Below are 23,907 nucleotides of genomic sequence, written 5' to 3' on the forward strand. Positions count from 1 at the left end.
CGGATCTAGTCTCTTTGGTGGAGATGGGGGGGGGGGTAATTTTGAAAATTGAGGTATTTGTAACTTACGACAGGGTGACCAGAGCTTAATGAAATTTGATAATTAGAAGGATCTTGTGCTTTAAAGCTCTAATTTTAAATTCCGACCAGAATCTTTGATATTGGGGGGAGTTGGAGGGGGAAACTGGAATTCTTGGAAACCGTGAAAATAGGGATATTTTTTTATCTTACGATTAGGTGATCGGATCTTAATGAAATTTGATATTTAGAAGGAATTCATGTCTGAGAGCTCTTATTTCAAATCCCGACCAGATCTTTTGACATTTGGGAGAGTTGGAGGGGGAAATCTTGGAAAACACTTGGAGTGGAGGAATCGGGATGAAGCTTGGCGGATAGAATAAGCAAATTTCCTTGATATGTGATTGACGGAACCGTACTGAACTCGCTCTCTTTGGGGGAGTTGGGGGGAGGAGTTCAGTGATTTGGCGATTTTGGTGCTTCTGGACGTGCTAGGACGATGAAAATTGGTAGGCGTGTCAGGGAGCTGCACAAATTGACTTGATAAAGTCGTTTTCCCAGATTCGACCATCTGGGGGGCTAAAGGGAGAGGAAAAATTAGAAAAAATTAGGTATTGATAACTTACGAGTGGGTGATCGGATCTTAATGGATTCTGATATTTAGAAGGACATCGTGACTCAGAGCTCTTATTTTAAATCCTGACCGGCATTAAGCCTCTTATTTTGCTTTTAAATCAATCTATTGATTCATAGAATTTTGTTAGAACTCATACCATATGATCTCTTGGCTCTTAGCTCTTCTTGCCTCGTCACAAGTGTCATATGAGCTCTTAGCTCTTGTTTTTTACCTTAAATTAATTTTTCATTGCCAAGACTGTCATAGGACAAAGTTTCATCGGTTTTTTCTGCCATCGGACAAACTGTCATAATATTTCCTTGTCATCGGATAAACTGCCATTATTTTTCTTTTCATCTGATAAATTATCATTACTTATTCTTGTCATTGGTTAAACTGTCATTGATTTAAATTGTCGTCGGGCAAATTATAATCGTTTTATTTGCCACTGAACAAATGGTCAATACCATTGAAAAAAGTGACATCGTTTTTATTTGTCATCGAATAAATTGTCGTTTTTAGGCGTCGAATAAAATGTCATTGTTTTTATTTGTCATATGGAAACTGTCTTGCTAGTTCTGCCATTGATTTTTATGGCACTTGTTATTAACCAAGTGACATATAGCAATCGCAAATTCTGTTGGTCTGTCGGTCCCGGTTTTGCTACTTTAGGCGCTTCCAGGTAAGCTAGGACGATGAAATTTGGCAGGCTTATCAGGGACCGGACCAGATTAAATTAGAAATAGTCGTTTCAAAATAATCGTTATTTTAAATCCCGAATTCTGAAAAATTAGAAAAAATGAGGTATTTTTAACTTACGAACGGATGATTGGATCTCAATGAATTTTGACATTTAGAAGGATATCGTGTCTCAAAGCTCTTATTTTAAATCCCGACCGGATCTGGTGACATTGGGGGGGAGTTTGGGGGGAACCTAAAATCATGGAAAACGCTTAGATTGAAGGGATCGGGATGAAACTTGGTGTGAAAAATAAGCAGAAGTCTTAGATACGTGATTGAAATAATTGGAACTGATCCGCTCTATTGGGGGGGGGGGGGTGTTAATTCTGAAAAATTGGAAAAAATGATGTATTTTTAACGTACGAAGGAGTGATCGGATTTTCATGAAACTTCATATTTAGAAGGACCTCGTAACTCAGATCTCTTATTCTAAATCTCAACCGGATCCAGCATCATTGGGGGGGGGGCAGTTGGGGAGGGGGATGGACCGGAAATCTTAGAAAATACATAAAGCGGAGAGATCAGGATGAAACTGGATGGGAAAAATAAAAATCAGTTTAAGATACGTGACTGACATGACCGGACCGGATCTGCTCTCTTTGGTGGAGTGGGGGGGGGGGGTAATTCGGAAAAATGAGGTATTTGTAACTTACGAGAAGGTGACCAAATCTGAATGAAATTTGATATTTAAAAGGATCTTGTGCTTTAAGGCTCTAATTTTAAATTCCGATCAGATCCTGAGCCATTGGGGGGAGTTGGAGGGGGAAACCGGAATTCTTGGAAAACGTGAAAATTGGAGTATTTTCATCTTACGAATAGGTAATCGGATCTTAATAAAACTTGATATATATAGAAGGATCTTATGTCTCAGATACTCCATTTTCAACTCGAATTGGATCCGGGGACATAGGGGGCTGGAGGAGGGAAAAAGAAATTTTGGAAAACGCTGAGAGTGGAGATATCGGGATGAAACTTGATGGGAAGAAGAAGCACAATTTATAGATACGTTATTGACATAATGGGACCGGATCCGTTTACTTTGGAGGAGCTGAGGGGGGGGGGGGTTGTTAATTTGGAAAAATTAGATAAATTGAGGTATTTTTAACTTAAGAACGGGTGACCAGACCTTAATGAAATTTGATATTTAGAAGGATTCATGTCTCAGAGCTCTTATTTCAAATCCCAACCAGATCTGTTGACATTGTGGGGAGTTGTATGGGGAAATCTTGGAAAACGCTTGGAGTGGAGGAATCGGGATGAAGCTTGTTGGATAGAATAAGCAAATGTCCTTGATACGTGATTGACGTAACCGTAGTGGGTTCGCTCTCTTTGGGGGAGTTGGGGGGAGGGGTTCAGTGATTTGGCGAGTTTGGTGCTTCTGGGCGTGCTAGGACGATGAAAATTGGTAGGCGTGTCAGGGAACTGCACAAGTTGACTTGGTAAAGTCGTTTTTCCAGATTGGACCATCTGGGGGTCTAAAGGGAGAGGAATAATTAGAAAAAATGAGGTATTTATAAATTACGAGTGGGTGATCGGATCTTAATGAATTTTCATATTTAGAAGGACATCGTGACTCAGAGCTCTTATTTTAAATATTGACCGGCATTAAGCCTCTGATTTTCTTTTTAAGTCAATCTATTGATTCTTAGAATTCTGTTAGAGCTCATACCATATGAGCTCTTAGCTCTTAGCTCTTCTTGCCTCGTCACAAGTGCCATATGAGCTCTTAGCTCTTGTTTTTTCTCCCATTGAATCGACCGGATGCTTCTGACCACCCTTGGAGGTGATAGGTATGCTAATAAGGGGCTTTACGAACTTTTTCCCGCATTTTTTTTGTCTTTTATAAAACATACAGATTATATTATGCATAAAAGATCAACATTAATTTCATTTAGGTCTATCTTAGCAATGCATTCGAGTTTTGGCCTCCAGTAGCAAAATGCAAACTATAAAGCTAAGGCCAAAGCTGTTCTCGAAGAAATTTTTGCTGTCCTGAGTCCGGCTTAACCACCTTATAAGACGTTTGGGAATTCACTAGCTAAACTCCTGGGACTTTGAGATGGATAGAAAAATAATGACAGTCTGTCCAATGAGGGACAAAAAGATGATATTTTGTTCAATGAAAGAATAAACAATGGCAGCTTGTCTTATAAGAAATAAACGATGACAATTCGAGTCCTTGGGCTCGAATTCTCCGGCGAAAGTACTCTTTGGCCATGTCAAATTATTTATCATAAAAACAATTAGTTATCATAATGCATTTCATGTGTTTATCTTTCATCAACTAGACTGTCACATGACAACGTTTCATCGTTTTTTCTGCGTCATTATTTATATTTGTCATCGGACGGAGTGTCCTTGTTTTACATGTCATCCTACTAAATGTCATTGTTTTCCGTCATTTAACAGATCCTCATTAGTGAGATTTTAGCACGCACTCCCCCCTCCATCTTTGCAGGTAACAAGCTAGTTTATAAGGTGTTTTCATAAATCTTCCATTTACGCTCTAGCTCCAATGAAAAAATCCAAAGCTGAGGCATGTTCTTGAGGACTTTTTCTGCTGATCTTTAGACTGACCTGACGTACCTAAGAGGTGTTTTTGTCGAGGATTCATATGCCAAAGTCCAAACGATCAGAGATAAAAAAAAAAAAAAAAAAATTAACGTTTATTATAAAAATTTGAATTTCATAGACAAAAATACTGATTAGAAAGTATTCTTCAAGGGATGAAAAACAAAACATTGCTCATGCTATCTAGCAGTTTTTCAAGAATTTTATCAGGCTTACTTGGGTAGTGCTTATTCTCTACGTTGCGCAGTAGTCGTGCTGAATGAACTTTCCAGCTTTTCTTGTTTTTAACACTCGCACCAATACAAGTGGCGCTGATTTACGTATAACATTTGTGTTATGGAAAATCGTCGGAGTGCCTTCTTCTCAGTATTATTTCTTTATGGTATTAGTCCAAAGGGAGGAATTTAAACATTTCGGCAATATGCGAGACCGTACAATCGCGAGGACGTATCAGGGTGATTCAAGACTGGATTCCATCCCCTCTCATTTTCGGGAGCAGTTTCGACAAAAAAACGACAGAAAAAAATTTAAAGCTAAATTTGGAATTTTTCAGGCCGTAGATCGTAACAATTTGACAATGTGGAAGATGGATGGAATTATTTTAGGAAAATAATTTTTAAAGTCGCTGATGGTGTCTGAGGGAAGAAAGTTAGGAACGCAGCTAGGAATACTAGTGAAAACGCTTTATGTTTAATAGGCAGGAGGAGGGGCTTGTACATGAAATATATGAGTGATAGATCATACGAAAATAAGAGGAATGCAAAAAAGCACAGAAAGTATTAAAATATGAACTATGTAGGTGTGATGTGGAGGCCATGGATAAAATTGCCGAAGATCTGGAAGGTGTAGCTAGAATATTGTATTAGCAAGTCAATAAATTGAGAGGGAGTAGTCAATTTGGACATATCCTAACTGAAGATAGGATTGGGAACAAAATTAAATGATAAGGAAAGGGATAAAGAGAGATTAGTAATTACAAAACGTTTAAATTTATTTGAGTGCCATCTAATTATTGTGCCCTTGTAGTATATTCTGGGATTTTTGAGGGGGCTGGGATTGTAAGATTCTCTGGTGGATTCCTTTTAGTGAATATCCCAGATGTCCTGGACGACTTGTTAAAGTGTTAATATGATAATTTGTTCTGACCTTGGTAAGGTTTTGATGACTAGCTCCAGCCTCTTTGGAGTAATATTTTTTATTTGGGTTTGATTTTAAAACATTCAGTTGGAAATAAAGAAAAGAGCCCAGTTCAAAATGATATTTGCTGTATTGAAGGTAAATATGTTTATGAGGTAAGAAATAATGAACGTTATAATAGCCTATCAGTGATGCAGTTGAACATTTTCGTATTCTGATCAATTTTGGTTATTTTTTTTTAAATGGATCCCTGCCGAAAGCCGTTGATCTAAGTGCAACGTGCGAGTCTCAGTAGTAAGTTGGAAGAGAATCTCGTTTGTTTTTCTCGATTATTGAGGCTTCTTTAGCAGGCTGAAAGGCGCTTTCAATTGGAATGCTTCCTACGAAGTATATACCCACAAGAGTTATTGAATTAACAGTGACTTTTATTGAATACATGTTTTCTTCCTTCTTTCCTTCCTTATGCTTTGGTCGAAGGACTTCAATTGTCCGGCACGACCTATTCTTCCTGTTGGCAAACGGACCTCCAAAGATGTTCTCATCACGAGGCGACGCTGATCTCCTAGTATTTTGACTCAAATCCCTTTCGGCTTTCTCTCTCTTTCTATGGTTGGCGTCTAAGTCTTGGTGAGAATGCTCTTTAAGACGTAGTATATTTCATTTTACCCCGTGCCTGTCTTCCTTTTTTCTTCACCGTAATTCAATTGTAGTTAGCGATATTTCGGACTTTTCTATCTTATCGATTCTTTCGCTGCCTGATTCTTCCTCTTCCAGATCTAATAGTTTGTAAATATTATACTTTTAATATTATAAAAATACAAATTTTTCTGTGAATGTCAGTGTGTCTAACTCTGGTTACAAATCTTACCATGACTCTACTTGATTGAAATCCATGGTGCTACTACCTGTTAAGCCTGTTGTCAATGGTTAAGTGTTGATTTCCTGGGGCTAAAGATTTCTTCGGTGATTTCCAGTTTGGTTTTCAGACTAAACATTCTATTAATTGTGCATGTGTTTGTACTCCCTTACTTGATTTTACTCTCTGCTGTCGGTTCTGGTATACTTTAGGCAGCTTTGTTTATAGATGTTCAAAAAGTTTTTAGTTCCCTGATACATCACATTTTTCTTGGAAAACTTTCTCACTTTGGTGTACGGTTCTCATCATATCTGTTGGGACATATAATCTCAATTAGTGAATCTTTTCATTATACTTATCAGGTTGAATATGGAGTATTTCAAGGATCAGTTTTAGGTGCAGTGGTGTTTTTATTGCACTTGGTATCTACCAAGTGACATATAGTGATCGCAAATTCTGTCGGTCTGTCTGTCCCGGTTTTGCTACTTTAGGCACTTCCAGGTGAGCTAGGACGATGAAATTTGGCAGGCGTATCAGGAACCAGACCAGATTGAATTAGAAATTGTCGTTTTCCGATTCGACCATCTGGGGGGGGGGAGATGGTTAAATCGGAAAATTTTGAAAAAATCAGGTCTTTAACTTATGAACGGGTGATCGGATCTTAATGAAATTCGATGTTTGGATCCGCCCTATTTGGGGGAGTGGGGGGGGGGGTAGTTCTGAAAAATTAGAAAAAATGAGGTATTTTTAACTTACGAAGGAGTGATCGGATCTTAATGGTATTCGATGTTTGGAAGGATATTGTGTTTCAGATTTCTTATTTTAAATCCAAACTGGATCCGGTGACATTGTGGGGAATTGGGGGGGGGGGCTAAAATCTTAAAAACGCTTAGAGTGGAGGGATCGGGATGAAACTTGGTGGGAAAAATAATCACAAGTCCTAGATGCGTGATTGATATAACCGGAACGGATCCGCACTCTTTGGGGGAGTTGGTTGGGGGGGGAGGGTTAATTCTAAAAAATTAGAAAAAATGAGGTATTTTTAACTTACAAAGGAGTGATAGGATCTTAATGAAATTTGATATTTGGAGGAATATCGTGTCTCAGAGCTTTTATTTTAAATCCCGACCGGATCTGGTGACATTGGGGGACTTTGGGGGGGACCTAATATCTTGGAAAACGCTTAGAGTGGAGGGATCGTGATGCAACTTAGTGGGAAAAATAGGCACCAGTCCTAGACACGTGATTGACATAACTGGAACGGATCCACTCTCTTTGGGGGAGTTGGGGTGGGGGGAAAGGTTAATTCTAAAAAATTAGAAAAAATGAGGTATTTTTAACTTACGAAGGAATGATCGGATCTTATTGAAATTTCATATTTAGAAGGACCTCGTAACTCAGATCTTGTATTTCAATTCCGACCGGATCCAATGTCATTGGGGGGGGACCGGAAATCTTGGAAAACGTTTAAAGCGGAGAGATCAGGATGAAACTTGTTGGGAAAAATAAGCACAAGTCCAAGATATAACCAGAACGGATCCGCTTTCTCTTTGGTGGGGTTTGGGGGGGGGGAGGGGAGTAATTCTGAAAAATTAGAAAAAATGAAGTATTTGTAACTTACAAACGGGTGATCAGATCTTAATGAAATTTGATTTTTAGAAGGATCTTGTGCTTTCGAACTCTCATTTTAAATTCCGACCAGATTTGGTGACATTGGGGGGAGCTGGAGGGGGAAACAGGATATGTTGACAAACGCTTAGAGTGGAGAGATCGGGATGAAACTTGATGGGAAGAATAAGCACAAGTTATAGATATGTGATTGACATAATTGGAACGGATCTGTTCTCTTTAGGGGAGGTGGGGGTAGCTAATTTGGAAAAATTAGAAAAATTGAGGTATTTTAACTTAAGAAAGGGTGACCGGATCTTAGTAAAATTTGATATTTAGAAGGAACTCATATCTCAGAGCTCTTATTTCAAATCCCGGCCAGATCTGTTGACATTGGAGAAAAGTTGGAGGGGGAAGCTTGAAATCTTGGAAAACGCTTATAAATGTCGTAGATGCGTGATTAACGTAACCGTACTGGATCCGCTCTCTCTGGGGGGTTAGGGGGTGGAGTTCAGTGCATTGGCGAATTTGGTGCTTCTGGACGTGTTAGGACGATGAAAATTGGTAGGTGTGTCAGTGAGCTGCACAAATTGACTTGATAAAGCCGTTTTCCCTGATTCGACCATCTGGGGGGCTGAAGGGCGAGGAAAAATTCGAAAAATTGAGGGATTTTTAACTTACGAGTGGGTGATCGGATCTTAATGAATTTTGATATTTAGAAGGAACTCGTGACTCAGAGCTCTTATTTTAAATCCCGACGGGCATTAAGCTTCTGATTTTCCTTTTAAAGCAACTATTGACTCTTAGAATTTTGCCAGAGCTCATACCATATGAGCTCTTGGCTCTTAGCTCTTCCGACCTCGTCACAAGTGTCATATGAGCTCTTAGCTCTTGTTAATTTATTTTAATGACATTTTATTTCATCTAAAAATTTTAAACCGAAGATATGTTGTCGTTTTTATTTTCAAGCTAATCAGGAGCCCTCTGTTGTGACCGAGCCTTACGTTTCTTTCTGAGCGTGTTGTGTCATGGTTTGAGGTTAACTATCGCATGTTAAGTATTTCACAATAAAAGTTTCTGATTTTTTTAGAGTCTCTCAATCTATCCCTGTTATAAAAGAAATCTGGACCTCCTGAGGATCAATTTTTAGACCTGATGGTAGTTTCATACGTCTCGTGGGAATCCTGGTAGATGAAAATCTACCATTTAAAATTATAATGATATCTAGCTTAAGGTGGCAAGAAATTTCAATGTTCTTCGTAAGTTTAAGCACTTATATGGATGTCTATCTTTCCGTCTTTTACATGTTCCATTGTTTTTGTCCAAGAAAGGACCAGGGAAATGATTAAAGAGACCAATGTTTGATAAATAAGCTTCTTCTAAATGTTCGGTTTGTGTATCTCGCATCCTGTGCATATTTTGCTTTCTCTTTAGTCCACGGGCAAATGCCAGCTGTTTTCGAGAGTCTTTCTTTTGTTTCTGATTTTTCGTCATATGCCCTTCTTAATGCTAATGATGTAAAAATTCTTCTACGTGGTGCGTTTGGTCCAATTTTAGTCCGGTAGCTTCAAGCTTAAAGGTATGGAATTCACTACCAGCTGCGGCACGGGGTAGACTTTGCTTGGGATTTCCAAAAAAAGGCATTGGATTTTCTTTCAAAATAGTCTAATGAATGGGGTTAATTTAATAGTAAATTGTAAACTATTTATCATTGTTATTGTTGACACACACGTTGTGTTTTAAAATTATTACAATTATATTTCGGTATTATGAAGACGGAGTTGTTGGCTGGAGTTGGTCTGTGCTGGTCAGATTCACATTATTTTGATTGTGTGATGTTGAGGTTTGGTTATTGGTGTCGTGTTGTACTAAAGTTACTAGTGGAATATAAACTACTGATTATTTACGATTTATTTTATATGTATTTTTTTATGCTTTCTTCCCTGTTTCCCTGGTCATGGAGCCTTTCGTAGGTGAGAGAAGATGGGCAATTTATTGTATGTTTAGATAAATTATTGTTGAATAAATGAACTCTGAACTCTGAATGTAATTGAGCACTTATGTGTCTATATATATAGGCAATGATTAACGTTGAATTTTTCATAAGAATGGATAAAAATGAATGTCATTGAACCTGCTTTATTTTTCTTTTTCAGGGAAAGAGGAGTTTCTAACAGAGAGAGTAGCACTTGCGTTTCCTAAACATAGTACAATTAGGGAACAAATTAATAAATGGTAAGGTTTTTGATAATCTGTAAAATATAATATAATATTACCGTAGTATTGTCAGTTTCATGTGTGCTAAAGGTGTTTGAAGATTGCAAAGGTGTTTTAAGGTAAGTTGTTATTTACTGCAATAGTCTCATAAATGTATCCCTTCTATGCATCTTAAACATGTCTTCTGTTATCCCGAAATTCGTACCTTTGGATAAAAGTTTCTAAGACTGTGCACTGGCTTTGATTGTGATGACGGACCACTAATTATGTGACAAAATAAGATGATAGGCTTAATCTGATTTGGATAGCATAAGTGGAGGACGGCGTGATTTTCCAGCAAGATATGAAACATACCTAAGTATGATAAAAATATAATTCTTTAGAAATAAATTTTGGCTACTTATTTGCACACTTGGGGGGGGGGGGGGTAAATTATAGCGGGTCTGCATGCCTGATGTGTTAGATACAATTATTCTGCATACTGTGTGGTAAGAAGTGTCTTCTATCTTCACACTGTCCAAATACTTTACTGATAAAAATTTCATAAAAAAGGAAAAAAAAAAGCAGCACTGATTAGACATTGAGTAACGAAGAGTCGCTTGGCTACCCCATTAGATATCGTACTATTACATCCGTATTTTTGTATCTGTCCCTCTCTGTAATAAAGGTCTCTAGTACTTTTGATGCATTTTAGGGCTGTTTAAAGGTTAGTAAACATGGTTTAAGTACCAGGCCCAGCATTTCTCGAGTTCTTTTCAATTTTAGCGGGTGAAATTATTTCTTGGCTCAATCATTTATGCGTGATATCATGGTTGCAGCAGTAGCTTTAACCTAGCAAAGAATGAGCCACGACCTATATTGAATGAAAATGAAAAGAAAGCAGCATGAAACAAATGTTTTAATTTAAAAAGTTCCTCTTTAAAGCTACTCGGGAATGGTAATGATTTTCCAGGTTGTGGTTAAAAGTAAAATATAACTAGAAAGTTATTATTGGGAATTCAAAAACAGTTTATCCCGCCCCCACCCCCCAGAGATTAAATTTCGTCATTGAAAATTTTTCAAAAATTTTTAACACACCCCCCCTCCCCATGTTGAAAAGCTATAAAATCATTTTTAGCTTCTGTATTAGGTTAGGCTACTTATTTGGTATCTGTTTTGTTGGATATGTTTTTGCAAAGCATTTTTTAGCTGCATGGTCTATATATTTTCAAAGTTTTTCATTAGTGGAGGAAGGAGTGGGTCATGGAATCCCCCCAGAGCTCTTGGGCAATTCTTTCATTTGATTTTAAACAAAGTGATACTTCCGAGACAACATTTGTTGAAGTGTCGTATGGCACTATTTGTTAGAAACTGGGGTATTTATATAGGGGTGTGTATTTTCGATCAGTAGCTATATTTACCAAAAATACAAAAAAGCTTGAACTATACATTTTGTCGCATAATTTCCCCTGGACAGCCCCTCACACTACCGATCTTCTTCGCAAAAGCCTTGAAGGGTGGTAGTTCGAGTGCGTCCCTATGTTTTTTAGATCTGATCTCATGTGTACGAAACATGTTTTGTAGGTCAATAGTATATAGTCAATAGCATAGGCTCTTAAGAAATGGGCTCATAATAAGTGACACAAAATTAAAAACACATGTTTAAGTACTCATTAATTTGTGGGACTTAAAAAAATCGCTGAAACATTTGATTTTTTTCGTTGCCTAGTATTAGAGAGTAGATCATATTTCTATTTGTAAACATTGTAATGGATTGCTTTTAGATTAAATGTTAAAAATTAAATGTGTTTTTTCCAATATTAAAAGTCACGAAATATATTTATTTTTTACTAGGATAGACAAATATTTCACTGCCGGTTTGATTGAAAAATTTCGTGTTGACAACTGGCCGGCCCCTGATGAGTGCTCAACAACTGCACAAGGAGGAAGTGGAACAATGAGAGCAATCAATCTGAGGGATACCCAAGGCGCTTTCTATGTCTTATTGATAGGTAAGTTTCTTTAGAGCCGTCAGAAAAAGTATTAGCGTTGAAAAAGAAATTCAGGTGTTCTTTTACTTCTGGAGTAGTTTGCTTTGGTCAGCTACATTGGGTCTGGTGAACACAATTGTGCAGTGGGGCTCTCGCAATATTAACTGAAAAAAAACTTTCAGAAAAAGAAGTTTTTCAACAAAAAGTAAAAAGCCATATTATATTTAAGACCAGCAGAAAGAAATTCCTGTAATAATTTAAACTCAAAACGACCAAAAACTTTTATTAAGAATTAAATGAAATCCAAAACGAAAAGAATTTAAAATAAACGATCATAGAAAACATATAGATTGAGGTACTAATATAGATGAATAAATGAATCTGAGAGCGAGTTAAAAATTAAATTGAATGTTCAACTCGGCTACTGCCCTTCTCCCCCTTCCTTAATCGTAGAAGTCTAAAGCTTGTTGTGTAACTTGCGTTTAGTTCTGACAACCTTTTGACAACTAACATGCACCTAGTATATTTTGATTGTGTTGGGCATTCCTCTCCAGAGCTGTGGGGAGTTATGTCATTCCCGATGGCATAATTAATTGAAATTTAGACTATTTTGAACAAGATGACTATTTCAAATTTTGGTCAAATGTTTTTGGCAAGAGGGCAGATAGAGAGGGTATGGGAAGAGGACTGGCAGCCCTCCAACCACTTTAAAACGCCATATCCTGAAAGTTTCCGTTTAATGTCCCTAGCAGTTCTTAAGGTATTGAAAATCTGCTTTTTGATAAGCCGGATGTACATAGTCCCTTTCACCAAAAGTTTCACCTAAATGCCCTTGACATTTTATGATACACCCAAAATCAAAACTTTTTTCCTAATGATAAATCCTGCACATAAACAATTTATAATTTGCATAATTTACAATTCTTGTCCCGGGGGTCTGCAGGGTATGGTATCCCTTGAGCCATAGCTATTATACATTTTGACTGGTTTGATCAAAATAATAGTTACAAACTTTTGACTTTTTTTGAGGAAAGGGACTCATCAAAAGGGTAAGAGGGGGAAGGGCTGGTTTCCCTCCAATCTCTCTTGAATATCCCCTCAACATACATTGAAAGTTTCAACCTAATACCCTCAGCCGTTCCTTACATACTGCTGATATTCCATTTTTCCTAACCAGCAAGGACAAAGTGTACTCTGCTTGAGTTTGGCATTCTCTCAACATTTCTTTAAACTTTCATCTCTAAGCTTTTTCAGAGGTCGAGGATGAAACATTGATTTTCTTGATGAAATACCTTATATGTTCACATTGACCAACTTGCATAACTTTTAGCCGTTACACCAGGGGCTTTGGAGGGGTGTCAACCCTGGAGGCAAAGTTATTTGACCTTTAGGCTATTTAAAACCAAATGGCTATCTCAAAATTTTGATGCAATGCATTTGAGGAAAAAGACGTGGGGTGGGCTAGTTGCCCTCCAATCACTTTTTATTCTTATAAAGGGAACTAGAACTTTCGATGACCAATCTAATGGGCCTCCTCCAAAGTTTATACGACCAATTCTTCCATAACAGCCTTATATGTCAACAATGAGCAACTTCTTAGCCATTGTCCCAGGGTCTGTGGTGGTTTTTGTTAACCTTGGAGTCATAGTTATTTGGCCTTTGGACTATTTTGAACAAAATGGCTACCTCGAAATTTTAATCAGATGCATTTCAGGGTAAAGATCGTGTGGGCTACTTGCCTCCTAATCACTTTTGACTCTTATAAAAGGTACTATAATTTTCGATTTCCAATGGAATGAGCCCTCTGTAAAGTTTATATGACCACCCCTTCTATACAAACCTTATGTGTTAACATTGGGCACTTAGCATGACTTACAGCCTTTGCTCCGGGAACTGGGAGGGGGCTTGTCAACTCCGAAGGTATAGTTGTATTGCATATGGACTATCTTTAGCAACATTTTCTATTTCAAATTTGTGGAGGAGCCCATTGCCCTCTGATGACTTTTGACTCTTAAAAAGGGAACTAGAAGTTTCGATTTTCAGTCAAATGAGCCTCCTCCAAAGTTTATACGACCACCCTCTCCATAAAAACCTTATTTGTTAAGAATGGGTAACTTATACAACTTACAACCCTTGCCTCGGACTGTGTGTTTTTTTTAACCCCAGATGCATAGTTAAGTGACATTTGCACTATTTCAAACAAAACGACTATCTCAAAATTTTGATGGGATGCATTTGGGGAAAAGAGGACATGAGGGGGGATGGTTACCCTCCGATCACTTCGACTCTTAAAAGGGGCACTAAAACTTTCTATTTCCAATTGAATTAGCCCCCTAAGTGGTTCATACGGCCCTTTCTATAAGAAATACCTCGGGAGAAAAGATAACAATAACAAATAAATAATGAAAATAGATAATAAAGAGCCTTAGGGTTCTTTACTATGGACAACGGTATAGCGTTGCCTCTGATATTTAAACTCTTTCAGGATATTTCAGTTTTTACTCTGACGTTTTGATTCAAAAAATAAAGATGGTAAGTTTGTCAAAGCAAAAATATTAACGTTTCCAACTGAAAATCACAGAGACGCTGAAAAACTACCCACCTACTAACAAATTTTCAGTGCAGCACCTAGCCGCCTTAGGCCAATAAAGCAAGGCACACTCCTCTTCCATCCCAGTCAATTCAAGGCCTCCCAAACATCATTCGCCCGATAAGGTCCAATTTTTTTAAGCACTTTCTTGTGACCTCCTCTCACTCCATTTGGGACGACCTACTTTTCTTTTGGCCCTAGATAGCTGGCCCAAGAGGATGACTTTTGGGAATCTTTCATCCTTCATATGCAGAATGTGTTCTAGCCATTTCAACCTTTCTCTCACTATAGCACTTGAAAGCGGGATAGAATAATATTTTTGTAAAGTTTAAAGTGTGGTCAGTCAGACGGACAACCAGAAGAATTCCTCTGGAAAACATTTAACAAATCCTCCTTTGTCTTTTGGAGTGCCAACGCTTCAGAACCGTACTTACCCACTGTCATCATTGTAGCTTCCAATGTTCTAATCATAGTTTGTAGATGTATCTTTCTGTTTTTCTAATTTTTTTCAACTTCAAAAACACACCCTGGGCCTTGGCTATTCTACTTTTAACATCTTTACTGCATTCGCCGTCGTTTCTAATAATTAAATAAGAAAAACCGGTTTTCTTAACCGAAAGTAAGGAGTAACATTGAAACATAAATGAACATGAATTATTCCGAGTATGAGAGGGGATGTTCCCTTCTCAATGCCTTGCTCTTCATGCGAAAGCTTTTTAGTATTACAAAAAAACTTTTTATTCTAATTAAACAACCCTTGTGTTTCAGAAGTTGTTCTTGAAGAATTAGGACAAAAAGTTAAACTTTAGCGAGGTAGATGCCCTTCATATACGAAAAAATTTCTGCTCTTATGGATTTCCTTTCTGTTTTTACGGAATAAAAACTGTTCGTTTTAGTTGTAACAAAACTTGTTTTTTATTTAGTTTCTGATCGTTTCTCAAATAATACCAGGAAATTCGCCAGCCCCACGATGGTAAAATCCCCTAGGCCCGAAAAGTATTCCTTGGAAAGCTTCTACCGTGTAAAATCCTCCCCCTGGACTATTCTATCCTCGCTAACAATTTCCCCAGAAAATCTCTTGCGGGCAATCCGGCCTGGAAAATCCTGCTTTACCTACTTTCATTTGAAAAAGGACTTGTTTTTCATTTTATCTATAATTTTTTTCGAATCATGCTGGAAATCGCCCCTCCACGACAAATAAAGTGAGTATAAAGAAAGTAAAGAAAGCATTAAATATGAATTAAAGAGTTGTGAAGTTGTGAAGTAGGCCATGGATAGAATTGCTGAAGATCTGGAAGATGAAGCCAGACGGCATTATAGTAAAATATTGCATTGACATGTTATTAAATTGAGGTGGAATAGTCAATCTGGAGTTTTCCCAGTTTAAGATAGGAACGGGGGTACAGTTAGTGATAAGGAAACAGTAAAAAAGGGCTAGGTAGAATATTTTGAGGATGCGCTAGAGTTACTAGAAAAGATGTAAAAAAAAAAAATGGAGAAGTTTATGACGCTTTGGAAGATTTTTTGGGGAGAGAGAACTAGTGACAGTACTGAACGGATTAAAAAATAATAAGGCCTCGGTTGCTGATAGTTTTGTGAGTTTTTTAAATAGGGTGGTAATGAAGTTAGAGATAAGTTTATGAAGATTATGGGTATGATTTTGGAAAAGGGGGAAGTACCTAGCGATTTTAGGAAAACTCTAATTCAACCCCTCTATGAGAAAAAAAAAAGATTGAGGTAATTATGGAGACATTAGCTTGGTTTCTGTAGGAAGCAAATGCCTTAGTATGATGATACTCTTTAGACTCAGGGATACTGTAAATAAAGTTTCAAGAGAAGAACAGTGTTGCTTTAGGAAGGGGAGAGAATGTATCGACTAAATTTTCACACCCAGATTAATAATTGAGAGCTGATTGAGTCATCAAACCCTTTCAATCCTCAGTTTTACAGATTTTGAGCCAGCGTTTGATTCAGCTGATTGATGAGCTTTAGCGAAGGTCCTATCCTTGTATGGTATATCAGAAAAATACATTAAAGTGGCTAGTCCCATATATTAGAATAACATTACTGCGGTTAAGGTAGGAAGTGATGTTAACCCTTGAAGGGTGAGCACGCTTAAATTTTGTGACAACAAAACACATTTTTGCGCTTACCACAGAAACGGATGCATTGCGCCAACCCACTTTTCGTACATGCTAATATTATGATTAGCCAGTTCTTATGCCGTCACCAAGGTTTTATTATGTGAACTAGTTGGGGAGATATTAAAGGTGGGTAGTAAAATTTACGAAACCTTACCATAGGAAAAGGGATTTTTTGATCAAAACTTGGTAATTACCAGGCTTCGTAGCAAATTTCGTCAAGTATAGCATATGAAAATGCTGAATTTGGCTATTTTCTGCTTTAACCTATTTGTTCCCCTGTCTGGGGAACAAATAGAAACAGGTTTACATCAATTTTGTTTGTAGCAGAACTACTGAAAGAACCTTATCGACTGACGGCAGTTGGGACTCCGGCAAATTCCGGAAGAGCTGCTTGTGAGCAAAGGGAGAATTACAAGAACCTTAATGTTCTGCTTCGATCAGGAGCTGACTCTAGTGTCTTACCTTGCTTTTTCATCAAAAATAGTCTTGCTTCTGTCAACTTGCCATGAGGGTACCAGTTTTACATATCCAATCCAGAAGCCTGAGATCTTTGAATAATGTTGTTTACACATTTGACCAAATGTGTAGTTCAATGTCAGCCGTAACCACTACAAAAAGCCTTTCTTCGCTTAACACCGTATGAAGTCACACATACCATGTAACTCCAAGAACTGACACCAAACTTTTATTCTGCTCAAATTTTTTTTTGAAAATCTGATTTTGATATCTCCATATACTTATAAAATACAGTTAAATGGTGAGTTTTAGAAGTCAATGTTTCTTCAGGTAGTAATTTTTACGAAAGCTTACCATCTACGTAACTTTTTGGGAGGCTTACCTTTCTAGGGTTAATAGCTTGGTTCGTATTAATTCAGGAGTTAAGCAGGGTTGTAGCCTATCTCCGTTTATATGGATCATTTTGGTGGATCTCAAGGAGCACAGTAAGGGGAATGGGAGAACACGGAATCAAATGGGGAAGTAAAACTTTCCAAGGCTTAGATTATACTAATTATCTAAGAATCTTAGGTGAAAATATTAGCAAAATGAATAAATTTTAAGAGGTTGTACAAGTTCAGGGTGCAGAAATACATTTTACAATTTGTATTATGAAGACTAAGAGTCGCTAAGACTAGAAATAAGTGAAGGTAAAGATTTGATGTTGGGAAACAGGAAGATCGACCAAGTGGACAGCTTTACTTATATAGCTAGTATTATTAGTGAAGACGGTGGGTGCAGTGAAGATGTTAAAGGTGGAATAACCAAGACTCAGATTTTTTTTTCTCAGTTGAAAAAAGTTGGGAAGCAGAGGAGGATAAGTCTGCACACCAAGATTAGAATAATGGAAGCTACAATAATGACTGTGATCATGAGGGGTTCTGAAGTGTATGTGCTCTGAAAAACGTAGCAGGATTTGCTAGATGTTTTCCAGAGAAATTGCCTACGGATTGTTTTGGGTACCTAACTGACTGTTCGTATCTAAACAGTGAGCTGTGCGAAAAATATGGGTCAATCTCGCTTTCAAGAGCTATGATGAGAGAAAGGTTGACATGGCTATGAGACGTTCTGCGGATGAAGAATGATAGATTGCTCAAGATTTTCCTCTTCGGGAAACCTTCTAGGGCCAAGCGAAAAGTAGTTCGCCCTGGAATGAGCTGGGAGAACGTCGTAAAGAAAGACTTAAGGGAAATGGAACATCTTGGGAGGGTGTAAAGAGGGAGGCTCGAATAGATTGGAATGGAAGAGGAACGTGTGCAACTGCGTTGGCCTCAAGCGGCTTAGTGCGGCAGAGAGTTGTAAGTAGTAGTAGTAGACTGTACAGAATCAATGCCAGCCTGTCGTAGCACACTTGACTGATGGGAAGTACCTGGATTGGCGTTCGATTTTTACTGCCAGAAGGTTTGGTGGTAGCCTTCCTATCTGTCCCTTTACAAAAGAACCATCAACTGAAACGTCGATTCGACGTTCTACGTGCCATCAAAGGCTTTGTAGGATCTTTACCCCCTTTTTTATGCAATTAACGTCAATTGACAATTCAACTTTTGAATCACCATCAGAAAATTACAAATTAACTAGCTCACTTAACAATAGGAAGGTGCTCTTAAATTCATTTATCCACCATAAATACTTAAGAAGATACCAACACGTCTCTAAACCTTGCTGAGTAGAAGACTACTACTGCTACGAAAACCGAATTAAAACTGTACTAAGAACACTGCATTCCTGGCGATACAGCCGGTGGACGTTGTCCGTCATGAGTCGACCCAAAAATTTCTATCATTTCTTAGTTCTATGACTATCTACCTTAGTTTTGCCCAAGGATGGACGGATGATAGACTATCTATCAACAAGTGGAAAGTGACATACATTTTAATACAGTCATGAAAATGTCTTATGCCAGCTTTGCCTCTCGCTCAGACTATCTGTCTTGGATTTATATCCAACTAACCATGGCTTGATGGCCACTTGATTTTAATTCAAAATTTCTTTTTGAACCTTCTTTTCATTTGATATGCTCACTCAAACGGGTACCTAATTTTTTGGTTTCTGTTTCTCAGCTCGTCCAAGCCCCTCTATTTGAAAAAATACGTAATAACTGTAATTATCGCGTAATTTATTACTTTAATCATACTAATAGCACTTATGCCCCATTTCTACCAAATGTTCTTCAGGTGCAAAAACAAATTGACTCGCTTCTTTCCTGTTCTACTTATCAAATATTCCGTGCATCCACTTTCATTATTAATAATGCTAAATATGTAAATGAAGCTGTTTCCTCGGTCAATTGCTTAAGGTACCAAAAATCATAATCATTTATTTCAAATTCAAGTGCCAAAGTCCATATCACGTTAATCTTTGAACTTTGTCTCATGTTCTGACCCCTTTGAACCTCCAAATTTAATTGATTTCATTAACATTTTTACCTTGGACATGCAATCATATAAGGAATCTAAACTAAAGGTAGTTTTACCTCCAATTTAATGCTTTTCTCTCTCACAGGCTTTGCTATGCTTCTTAGTAAAAAGCTCATGCAAATTCTGCAAATAAACAGGAATAAAAGACAACCCTGCTCAGTATGACAATCCACTATGTATGTTCTTCGTCATTTCTAGTGACGTTTTTTCTTTGTCACACTGTTGATGGTGCTAATCGATTTAGGAAGGGTTTCAATTAGAAAATATGTCGATGCGAAAATGATCGTTTTGGAAATTTAAACTCAGTTTTTTTTTCTATTGTACTGTACTTTATTTTCTTGCTGCGGATTATCTGTTTTAAAATTACGAAAATTTCTAAGAAAATTAATGTACCGTTTTGTTTCAGGGTTTCTGATTGCAATTGCTGCCTTTCTTGGTGAAAGGATAGCCAGATACAGGCGTAAGAAGCATGAAGAATCAGTTATTCGGCCTTTTTTAAATTGAGTATGGCAATTACAAACTCTTCACTTGGCTAGTAGCTATTAAACAAAAATAGTAAACCCTGGATTGATATAGTAGAAGATTATTTAGCCCATTTGTTATTAGGTAAACAATAATATAATTGTACCTTTTATGCATTCCTACCTTCTTAAGCATTGAATTAATCTGAACAGGGGACTTTGCTTGTATGTTGTTAGGTCATTGAGGGTAAGTAATGTTTTAGAGTTGTTTATGATCGGCATCTGAAAGGTTTCAGCCAAAGGCAAGTCCCTTCTGACTTATTTTCTATCCTAGAAAGAAATACCATATTAAATCTTTGCTTGAAAGAATCGAGCTATGTCTTTGTATGGATAAGCTACTTAAGCAGAATCAGAGCATAAATACATATACGAACAGTAGGAAAGAGGACTATATTCTCCATTAAAGATTTTTGGAACACATCAATCTAAGCCACTCTTCATGACTCCGCCTTCGCGCGCGTGCGATGACAAATGTTTAACGCATACATGTACATATAAATGTATACATCTAAATGTTTATCCGACTGAATGCCAAGGCAACTGAGACTATTGCTGTGACGCGCATGGGGGAATCGTTTTCCGAGCGGTTTAATCTGTATGATTTTTGAAGAAACTTTTCGCTACTGTTCGTATATATATATATATATATATATATATATATATATGCTTATGCTGTGAGCACACTGTTTCAAATTGCAGTTCAAAACTTTTTTTCAAGTATTTGATCCAAGACTTCTGCATGCACTCAAAACTCTTGGAAGCGACAGTAAAAAAGTTTGCAGTAACGAACTGTAACTAAGAAGCGACTAGCACTGACAGTAACAATAAAATTAAAAAAAGTAATTTTGATAACATTTAATACATCAAAAGAATTTAACTTTCATTTTTGTTAATCTAAAAAAAAACTTTCCAAAAAGAGGTTCTGAAATAAAAGTAAAGGTCATATTAAACTTATAATAATTCAAATTTAAAACGAACAAAAATTACTATTAAAGAATAAATGAAACCCAAAACGAATAGAAATTAAATAAACAATCATAGAAAACAAACTTACAACAGGTAGGCTACTTATGTAAATGAATCAATGAATCTTAAAACGAGTACAACTAAAATTCAATATGCAAATCAAGATTAAAACGAACAAAATATTTTACTATTAAAGAATAAATGAAACCAAAAACCAACAAAAATTAAATAAAAAATATAAGCAAAGAAACATACAACAGATACCAAATATACATGGATAAATTAATCTTAAAACGATTAAAATTTACATTGAACATGTAAATCAAGCTGAAAACGAACAAAAATCACTACAAACAAGAGTTTGCCTACTACCCCCTCGCCTAACTGTAAAAGCGTAAAGCCTACTACATCACTAACGCTTTACTGAAAACTATGTGTCTTGAACAGTCTTGGAAATAACTAATAGAATTAAACTGAGTATTTGATATATAATGGTATTAATTACTGAATGTTCATCAGTTCAAGATTTTATTTCACTACAATTTTATTTTATTTTCAATGTTGTTACAAGTACAAAAAAATATTTGTAATGCAAATCGTTTTCAGTAAAGCGCCAATGACGCAGTAGGCTTTAGACTTTTCTAGTTAGGCAAGGGAGCAGTAGCAAAACTGTTGTTTGTAGTGTTTTTTTTAACTTCGATTTGCATATTCAGCTTAAGTTACCAAAGTATCAAAGTAAACAAAGCACCAATAAGAAACTTACCTAACTTACATTCCTTGCCCTTTAAATCAAAGTACCAATAAGCAACTTATATAACTTACAGTCTTTACCCCGGGGGATTCTGGGAGTTTGTCAGCACCTGAGTTATATTTATTTGGCTTTTGGACTATTTTGAACAAAATTGCTATCTAAAAGTTTGATCGGGTTCATTTGAGTAAAGGAGGGCGTAAGAGGGGGGAGGGGGGATGGCTACCCTCCGATCACTTTTGAAAATTAAAAAGGGAGCTAGAAACTTTCGATCTCCAATCAAATGACCCTCCTCCAAAGTTTATACAACTACCCCTTCTATCAAATCCTTATATGTTAATAATAAGCAACTAGCATAATTTATATCCCTTTACTCAGGGGCTGGGGGGATGTCTATCCCAGAGGCAATGTTATTTTAACTTTGGACTATTTAGAACAAAATTACTATCTAAAAAGTTTTATCGGACCTATTTGGGGGAAAAGGGTGCAAGGGTGGGGGATGGTTTGTCCTCCAATAACTTTTGACTCTTAAAAAGAGAACTAAGACTTTCAGTCTCCAATCAAATGGGCCTCCTCCAAAGGTTTTACAGCCATATCTTCCGTAACAACCTTATATGGTAGCAATGGGCAACTAGTAAAAGTTACAGCCCTATTTTTGGGTGCTGGGTCAGGGGGAAGTCAACCCCAGAGGCTTAGTTATTTTGCCTTTAGACTATTTTGAACCAAGCGGCTGCCTCAAAATTTTGATCAAATTCATTTTGGAAAAAGAAGGTGGGGGTGGAGGGGGCTAGTTGCCCGCCGATCGCATTTGACTATAAAAGAGAACTAGAACTTTCCATTATCAATCAAATGAGCCTTCTCAAAAAGTTTCTACGTCCAGCTCTTCCATAAAAATGCTATTGCGCCATGGGCATGACTTAAAGCCTGTGTCCCCTTGCTCTCGACCCCGGAGCTTTTTTATCTGATGCTTGCACTATTTAGAAGACACTTTATCTCAAAAGTTTGACCAGATGCATTAGGGGAAAGGAAGATTTTGAAACAAGGGTTGAGGGGGTGGGGGGCTAATTGCCCTTTAATCACTTTTGAACTTCCGATTCCCAATTGAATGAGCCTCCTCCGAAGTTGGTACGACCACCTCTTTCTCCTGTGTGTGGGTTTGAGTGCGGGTGTGAGTGTAAGTGAGTATGAATCTGTGACAGAGTGAGTCTGAGTAAGTGAGTGTGAATTTAAGCCCCCCTGTTAGTGTGAAAGCTTATATACTCTCCCCTTCCATAAAAACCTTATATCCCCCCAGGGAGCACAGCTCACAATCTTTACCCCCCGGCTCTGGAAAGTTGTATTAACCCAAGGGGGACTGTTATATGATCTTAAGACTATTTTGTACAAAATGGCTGCAAAAATTCAATTGGGTGTATTTCATAAATAAGGGCGGGGGGGGGGCTAGTTGCCCTACAATCACTTTTGACTTTATAAAGAAAACTAGAGCTTTTAATTTCCAATCAAATGAACCTCCTTCAAAGTTTGTGTGACGACTCTTTCCATACAAAGCTCATATAATCTCGGGGCATAATTTAAAATACTTGCTCCAGGCTCTAGGGGGGCTTTCTCGACCTCGGAGTTTTTGTTATGTAATCTTTGGACTATTTTGAACATAATGCTTATCTCAAAATTTTGATCAGATGCATTTGGAAAAAGGAAGGCTGGGAGGGGGGGAGGGGGTTTGCTGACTTCTGATCACTTATGGTTCTTAAAAAGTGAACTAGAACTTCCAATTTCCAATCGAATGCCCCCCCCCCCTCTCTGAAATCTATACGACTACCCTTCTCATATGAAGTGCCTCTGGGGAAAAAATTATAGATGAATATGTAAAACGTTTAAGCCTATGGCAATTTACTATAGGCAACTCATAGGCTCTCTAATTTTAAAAACATAAAATTCGTCAAGTTTAATATAACACATCAAAAGCAACTTGTCTGAAAAAATTTGCCTGATTTTTGGAGAAAGTGGGAAACACCCCGAAAACAGAAAGCGATATTAATTTAATTAATACCAATAGATTCAGCATAATAGAAAACTGTACTGCAGAGGATTCAAGCTCCTATCTGCAAGAACGTGGAATTTTGCATTTTTCTCATTACTTATACCTAATCCACTGTTCGACATCACCCCCACTCCACAATGTTGTAAAGCCTTTCTGATCTGGGGTGGTCATGAAGTTGGAGACTCATCTCTAAGAACTTTCAAATAAGTTGATCTAGTAGCCAGACTCGGGACATTTTCAGAATGCATTCCC

General features: G+C 37.3%; 1 long non-coding RNA gene across 1 annotated transcript in view; it reads left to right on the forward strand.

Moving 5' to 3' along the window:
- Positions 1–19,944, forward strand: part of LOC136039924 (uncharacterized) — a 200,305-nt gene extending 180,361 nt beyond the window's left edge. The window contains exons 2-4 of the long non-coding RNA XR_010620591.1: positions 9,703–9,781; positions 11,597–11,754; positions 19,786–19,944. This is a non-coding gene — a long non-coding RNA (uncharacterized LOC136039924). The remainder of the gene's footprint in view (positions 1–9,702; positions 9,782–11,596; positions 11,755–19,785) is intronic.
- Positions 19,945–23,907: the final 3,963 nt, after the last annotated feature.

This window comes from Artemia franciscana, chromosome 20 (genome assembly GCF_032884065.1).
Source record: "Artemia franciscana chromosome 20, ASM3288406v1, whole genome shotgun sequence".
Classification (NCBI taxonomy): domain Eukaryota; kingdom Metazoa; phylum Arthropoda; class Branchiopoda; order Anostraca; family Artemiidae; genus Artemia; species Artemia franciscana.